The 7,045-nt window shown below is 33.8% G+C and overlaps 1 pseudogene; it reads left to right on the top strand.

Annotated features, from left to right (window-relative positions):
* The first annotated feature begins 3,520 nt into the window (after positions 1–3,520).
* On the top strand, positions 3,521–3,997 carry LOC141515130 (small ribosomal subunit protein uS13-like; annotated as a pseudogene).
* The last annotated feature ends 3,048 nt before the right edge of the window (positions 3,998–7,045 follow it).

The following is a 7,045-nucleotide window of genomic DNA, read 5'->3' as shown; positions in this document are numbered from 1 at the left end:
AAATAGAGCACCTACCCTGGATTAATTTGAACCTGATTTCAAATCTGACCTCAGACCCTTGATACTTATTAACCATGTGATATTGGTCAAATCACTTGACCATGATTACCTGGCATACAACTCTAGTCATCCTTATTCATATCTGTTCATTGGACCCAAATTACTCTGGAGGAGAAAGTGAGACCAGGGGCCTAATACAGCATTTTTTCACTCAGATCCAATTTGATAACTTTCATGTTATCATGACCTGATGTCTTCTCCCTGATGTCATCGTCTTCTTCAGGAGAGAAGGACTTTTTCAATTCCAATTCGATAAAAACTATTTGAAAAAATAGGTAGAGAAGTCAGATAAATATCAATATGGTGCTGATACCTGAACCAGGAAGAGCCAAAAACAGAGAAAGGATATTGTAAGTTAATTTTCCTAATTAATTGATTCAAAATTTTCAAGTGAAATCTTAGGAAAGAAGCTACAGAGCATTATCACTAAGATAAAACATTATGACCAGGTGAAATTTATACCTAGAATGTAGGACTGATTCATTATTAGAGAAGCTATGGGCACAATTAAGAGTATCAATAACATAACTAAGAGAAAACACGATCTCGTCAACAGATACTGAAAAAGTCTTTGGCAATGTCCAGCACTTATTCCTAAGAAAAACACCAGACAGGTTTCTCTTAAAATGATGATCAATATCAATTTTAAACCATCAGCAAACATTATATGCAATGGGCATGACTTAGAAACATTCTCAATAAGATCAGGGATGAAACAAAGATGCCCTTCATCACCATTATTATTCAGTATTTTACTATAAATGTTATATTTAGCAATACGAAAAGAAAAATAAATTGAAGGAATTAGAATTGATAAAGAAGAAATAAAACTCTCACCCAGTTCAGATTAAAAGATGATATTCTTAAAGAATCCTAGAAAATCAACTAACTATTTGAATTACAACTTTAGCAAAGTTGCAAAATGTAAAATAAATCCATATCAATCATCAGTATTTTATATTTCTAATAAAGCCCCCAACAAGAGATAGAAAGAGAAATTCTATTTAAAGTAACTATAGGCAATATAAAATAGTTGAAAGTCTACCTGCCAAGGCAATTGCAAGAACCTTACAAACACAATAAGAAGAACTTTTCACTGAAAAAAGTTTAGAAAAAATGAACTGTTCATGAGTAGATCAAGCTAACATAATAAAAATAACAATATCAAATTATTTATTCAGTACTATTCCAATCAAACTATGGAAAACTATTTTATAGATCTAAAAAAAGAGGTAAAATTCATTTGGAAAAAAAAGTCAAGAATATCAAGGGAAATAATGAAAAAAATGAAAAGGAAGGTGTACTAGCTGTACCTGAGATAAACCATATTATAAAGGGGTGATCATCAAAATTGTTTCATATGGCTTAGAAATGAGAGGTGGATCAGTGGAACAGTTTAGGTCCAAAAGTAGTTTACTGTTGATAACTCTCCAGATTACAATTTTTGTCATAAGTATTATTATTTGACAAAAGCTACAGGAAAAACTGAAATACAGTATGACAGAAAATAGGCATAGACCAACATCTCATACAATGTACTCAGACACATTTGAAATGGCTACATGATTTACACATAAAGGATGATACCAAAGACCAATTAGAAAAACAAAGAATTATCTGTCAGTTCTATGGAGAATGTCATAGTTTATGACCAAACAAGAGACAGAGAACAGAAAAATGGATAATTTTGATTATATTAAATTTGAAAAGTTTTATACAAGAAGATCAATAAAACCAAGTTTAGAAGGAATGCAGAAAATTGAGAAAAAAATTTTACAGTCAACATTTCTGAGGACTCCTTTTTAAAAATATAGAAAATAGAATCAAATTTATAAAAATCAAAGTTAATTTTCATTAAATTAAATTAAATCTATATATAGTCATTTTAAATAAATGTCTTAAATCATTTTATTAGATAAATGTAAATTAAAATAACTGAATTGCCACCTCATACCAATCAGATTGCCTAATATAAAGAAAGGAGATATGGTAAATATTGGAGAGCATATAGAAAAACAGGGATGCTAATGTACTGTTGGTGCAGTTATGAACTGACCCAATCATTCTGTAGTGTAATTTAGAGCTCTGCTCAAAGGGCAATAAAACTATGCATACCCTTTTTATCAAACAATACCACTTCAATTTGATTAACATGATTGTTCATATATAGCCTATATTACATTACTCAATGTCATAGTTTGGATAGAAGGAAGGGAAGGAGGGAGAAAAATGTGGAACTCAAAAATCTTACAAAAATGAGAGATAAAAACTATCATTAAATTTAATTGGGGGAAACAAGCTAAAAGAAAAATTGAAACTTAAAGAAAAATACCATCCATTCGCAGTGAAAGAAATGTTGATGTCTGAATATAAACTGAAATATAAATTTTTGACTCTACTTTTTAAACTTTTTTTGCTTGTTTTCTTTTAGAACATGACTAATGTGGATATATGATTTCTATCACCACACATTTATAAAATATATAAAATTACTTGCCTTCTCAATGAGGGATATTAAAGACAGAGGAAAGCTGAGAATTTACAACTAAATGTTTTAAAAATGAAGATCGTAATTTTTCTCACAGGTAAATAAAATACTTAACAAAAAATAAAGGAGAAAGACAAAGCCATATTTGTATTTACCAATTGGTTTCCATGGTTGCCCTATAGATTTGATTTTATGCAGTAAAAAATAATGATTATGATTTCTTAGACTTCAACTGACTTCTAAAATTCTATAAAATACACAAAAAGATGTAGACCATTTGCTGTAGAGTAAGTTCATTTATTCATTCTACAAATATATCTTAAGTTTCATTTAGGTTTAATGTTAAATGTTGGTATGCTTCAAAGTTCAGATAAGATATCAAATTTGCCCTTTTGGGCCTAAGAGACTAGTATGAGTATAAAATTCCAACATTAATAGCTATATTGTATAATACTGCATAATAAATATACTAAAAATTCACAAAAATATTTTATAATGCCCTTCCCTATATCTCCCATCACCACCACCCTGGAAGAATAAGTCAGAAAATTAGGACATTTTTGTCAGAGGAAAGGCATCTGATGTGGCAAAGGGGGAGATAAGTTTTGTACTTGAGATCTCTAAATTATAATCTAGTTTTACCATCTGAATATCAATGAATTAATAATGTGTAAGGAAACATGACAATGGAAATAAATAAGACCCTTTCATAGATTATAAAGGATCAGCCTTGTGGGTAGGTGCTGGAATAAAAGGATATGCAAAGCTAGAAAGAAGTGGACATATAGAGGAAAAAGGTAGAAATCAAATCCAGTGCAATAGATAAGAAGAATCTTACAAAGATTTTTGAGTAAAGGGGTTAAAGAATGAAAGTAATGTTTAAGAAGATGAATTTGGCAGTGGTCTCCTCAGTGGATAAGAGGGAAACATCATAGCATTAAGATTACTTAGGCTCTTCCAGAGAAGGCCGCCGTTGCAGCCATGTCTCTTGTAATCCCCGAGAGGTTCCAGCACATTTTGAGAGTGCTCGACACCAACATTGATGGACGACAGAAAATAGTTTTTGCCATCACAGCCATCAAGGGTGTGGGTCGAAGATATGCTCATGAGGTACTGAGGAAAGCAGATATTGACCTCACCAAGAGGGCTGGTGAACTCACTGAAGATGAGGTGGAGCGTGTGATCACCATCATGCAAAATCCACGGCAATACAAGATTCCAGACTGGTTCCTCAACAGGCAGAAGGATGTAAAGGATGGAAAATATAGCCAGGTTCTGGCCAACGGTCTGGACAATAAGTTGTGTGAATATATGGAGTGACTGAAAAAGATTCCGGCACTTCATGGGCTTCGGCACTTCTGGGGTCCCGGTGTCTGAGGCCAGCACACCAAGACTACAGGCCTCAGGGGTCGCACTGTGGGTGTGTCCAAGAAGAAGTAAACATCTTCACTGGCCTCATCTATTAATAAATAGTTTATATAAAAAAAATATTACTTAGGAGCCTTTGGTATGCAATTCATTCATTTTTTTTTTAGTATTTATTTAATTTTGTTTTATTTTTTCCCCTGCTACATGCAAAAACAAATTCCAAAATTTACTTCCAAAACCTTGAGTTTCATATTCTCTCCCTTTTCCCCTCATTGAGGAAGCAAGGTACTTGATGTACATTAAGAATGTGTAGCCATGAAAAATACTGCTATAAAAATCATAGTGTAAAAGTAAACATAACCCCCTCCACACACACAACAAAAGAGAAACCTCAAGAAACATAAAGTGAAAAAAGTATACTTTATCTTGAATTCAGACACCATCAGTTCTGTCTTCGGGATAGATAGTATTCTATAACAAAAGCTTCAGCATTCTCTTGGGTCACAGAAACATTGAGAAAAGGTAGGTCATTCATAGCTGATCATCCTGTATTATTGCTGTTACTGTACAAAAGGTACATTTCCCATTGCATGTCCTTATGCAAGTTTTTGCTGAGCTCATTCTCTCCATCATTCCTCATAAAAGAACATCATTTTATCTCAATCACATACCATCATTTGTATAGTCATTCCCCAACCAATGAACCTTCCATCATTCTCCAGTTCCCTACAACCAGGTGCTATAAATATGCTTAAATGTTCAGATTTTTTTCCTTCCCCATTTCATCTCTTCTGCAATAGAGGCCTAGCAGTGGCACTGTTAGGCCAAAGGATAGGCATGAATTTATAGCCCTTTGGGAATAGTTTCAAATTTCTCCACAGAATTGTTGGATCATTTCACAAAAGTGCATTAATAACTCAATTTCCTTACAGTCCTTCCAACATTTGTCATTTTCTCCTTCTCTCCTAATAGCTAATGCAGTTTTAAGGTAGTACCTCATAATTATTCCAACTCCCATTTTTTCCCATCCACCATAGTGAGTTAAGACATATATATATATATATATGTGTGTGTGTGTGTGTGTGTGTGTGTGTGTGTGTGTGTGTGTGTGTGTGTAGTATTGTAAACTCATCTGAAATCTATTCTTATCTATCAATCATTCATCAACTGGGGAAGAGCTCTTATTTTTTATAAATTTGACTCAGTTCCCTATGTTTGAAAATGAAGTCTTTACCGGAGAAACTTGTTTCAATATTCTTCTTCATGGCTGCCATTACTAACTGTATATGCTTCCATCCTATTCCCTCAACCCCCATTTATTCTATTCTCTCTCTTTTTTTACCCTATACTTCCTCAAAATTTGAATTCATCTGAGTATTCTCTCCCATGATCTTCCTTCCTTTGTGTCACCTACACCCTTCCCATTTCCCATCCCTTTCCTCTCCTATTTTCCTCTAAGGTAAAATAGATTTCACTATCCAATTGAGTATATGGTATTCCCTCTCTGAGCCAATTCAGATGAAAGTAAGGCTCATTCACTCCTCCTCACTTTTCCCCCTCTTCCTCTCCACTATAAAAACTTTCCCTCCTCTTTTATGTGAAATAACTTCCCCCACTCTATCTCTTCTTTCCCTTTCTCCCAGTACATTCCTTTCGTCCCCATTAACTCCACTTTTTTAATATATTGTATGTTCAAATTCAACTTGTCTTTACTTTGTCTATATATGCTCCTGAACTGACCTAATAAATGAGAAGTTTCATACGAATTCTCAGTATTATCTACCCATGCAAGAATAAAAGCAGTCACCATCATTACATCCTTTAGAATTTGCCCCTCCTGTCCACCCTCTTTGAATCCTTTATTTGAAGATAAAACTTTCTTCTCAGCTCTGGTCACTTCATTAGGAAAATTCGAAAGTTCCCTATTTTATTGAATTTCCATCTTTTCCACTGAAAGAGTAGTTCAATTTTGCTGAGTCATTGATTCTTGTTTGTAATCCAAACTCTTTTGCCTTCCAGAATATTATATCCTAAGCCCTACATTTCAGAAAGTAGAAACTGCTAAGTTTTGTGTAATGCTGACTGAATCTCCTTGATCTTTGAATTGTTTCTTTCTAGTTACTTGAAATGTTTTCTCCTTTATTTGAAAGTTCTGAAATTTGACTCCAATATTCCTGGCAGTTTTCATTTTGATATCTCTTTCAGGTGATGCAGATTCATTCAATTTCTATTTTACTCTCTGCTTCTAGGATATCAGGCAGTTTTCATGGAGAATTTCATGAAAAATAATCTATTCTCTTTTTGATCATATCTTTCAGGTACAGTGTACCCTGGAGTCAGGGGGACCTGAGTTCAAATCCAGCCTCAGACACTTAATAATTATCTAGCTGTGTGGCTTTGGACAAGTCACTTAACCTCATTGCCTTGCAAAAAATAAAACTTAAAAAAACAAAAAAAAAGAAAAATAATCTATTCTCTTTTTTTGATCATAACTTTCAGGTATGGTGTACCCTGGAGTCAGGAGGAGCTGAGTTCAAATGTGACCTCACACACTTAATAATAGTTGCCTAACTGTGTGACCTTGGGCGAATCGCTAAACCTCATTGCCTTAAATCAAAAAAAAAAAAATAAAACAATTGATTATTTTCTGTTTCTAAGACCTCACATAGTTAACTGGAAACTGACATTCAAAAATCCTACTATCTGGCACAAGCATGAGAATAGGGAAATAAGCACTCAGGAGCTACAATTTGCTAACTACATTGCCCAGAGTTATACTGTTTTTTCACTGAGGGCAGTTCTTGTCTGACTTGCTAGTGGTGGCTAAGTGCTGCAGTGGCTAGAATTCTGAGCCTTAAGTCAGAAAGACCTGAGTTGAAATCCAGTTTTGGACACTTTCTTGCCATGCCACCCTGGGTGAATCACAGACTCAATTACCTCAATTGTAAAATAGAGATAATAATGTTACCAACTGCACTGGCCTATTGTGAGGATCAAATGAAGTATATGTAATGTGCTTACCAAACTGCCTACCACATATCAGGGAATTCAAACATGGTTATTTCTTTTTTCTTTGACCCAAACAATAAATCCTACATCACAATGTAAGGACTATTTAGAAATGTTCCT

This window comes from Macrotis lagotis, chromosome 1, assembly GCF_037893015.1.
Source record: "Macrotis lagotis isolate mMagLag1 chromosome 1, bilby.v1.9.chrom.fasta, whole genome shotgun sequence".
In the NCBI taxonomy this organism is placed as follows: Eukaryota; Metazoa; Chordata; class Mammalia; order Peramelemorphia; family Peramelidae; genus Macrotis; species Macrotis lagotis.
Note: the sequence above shows the minus strand (reverse complement) of the source record. Positions and strands in the feature narration are given on the sequence as shown.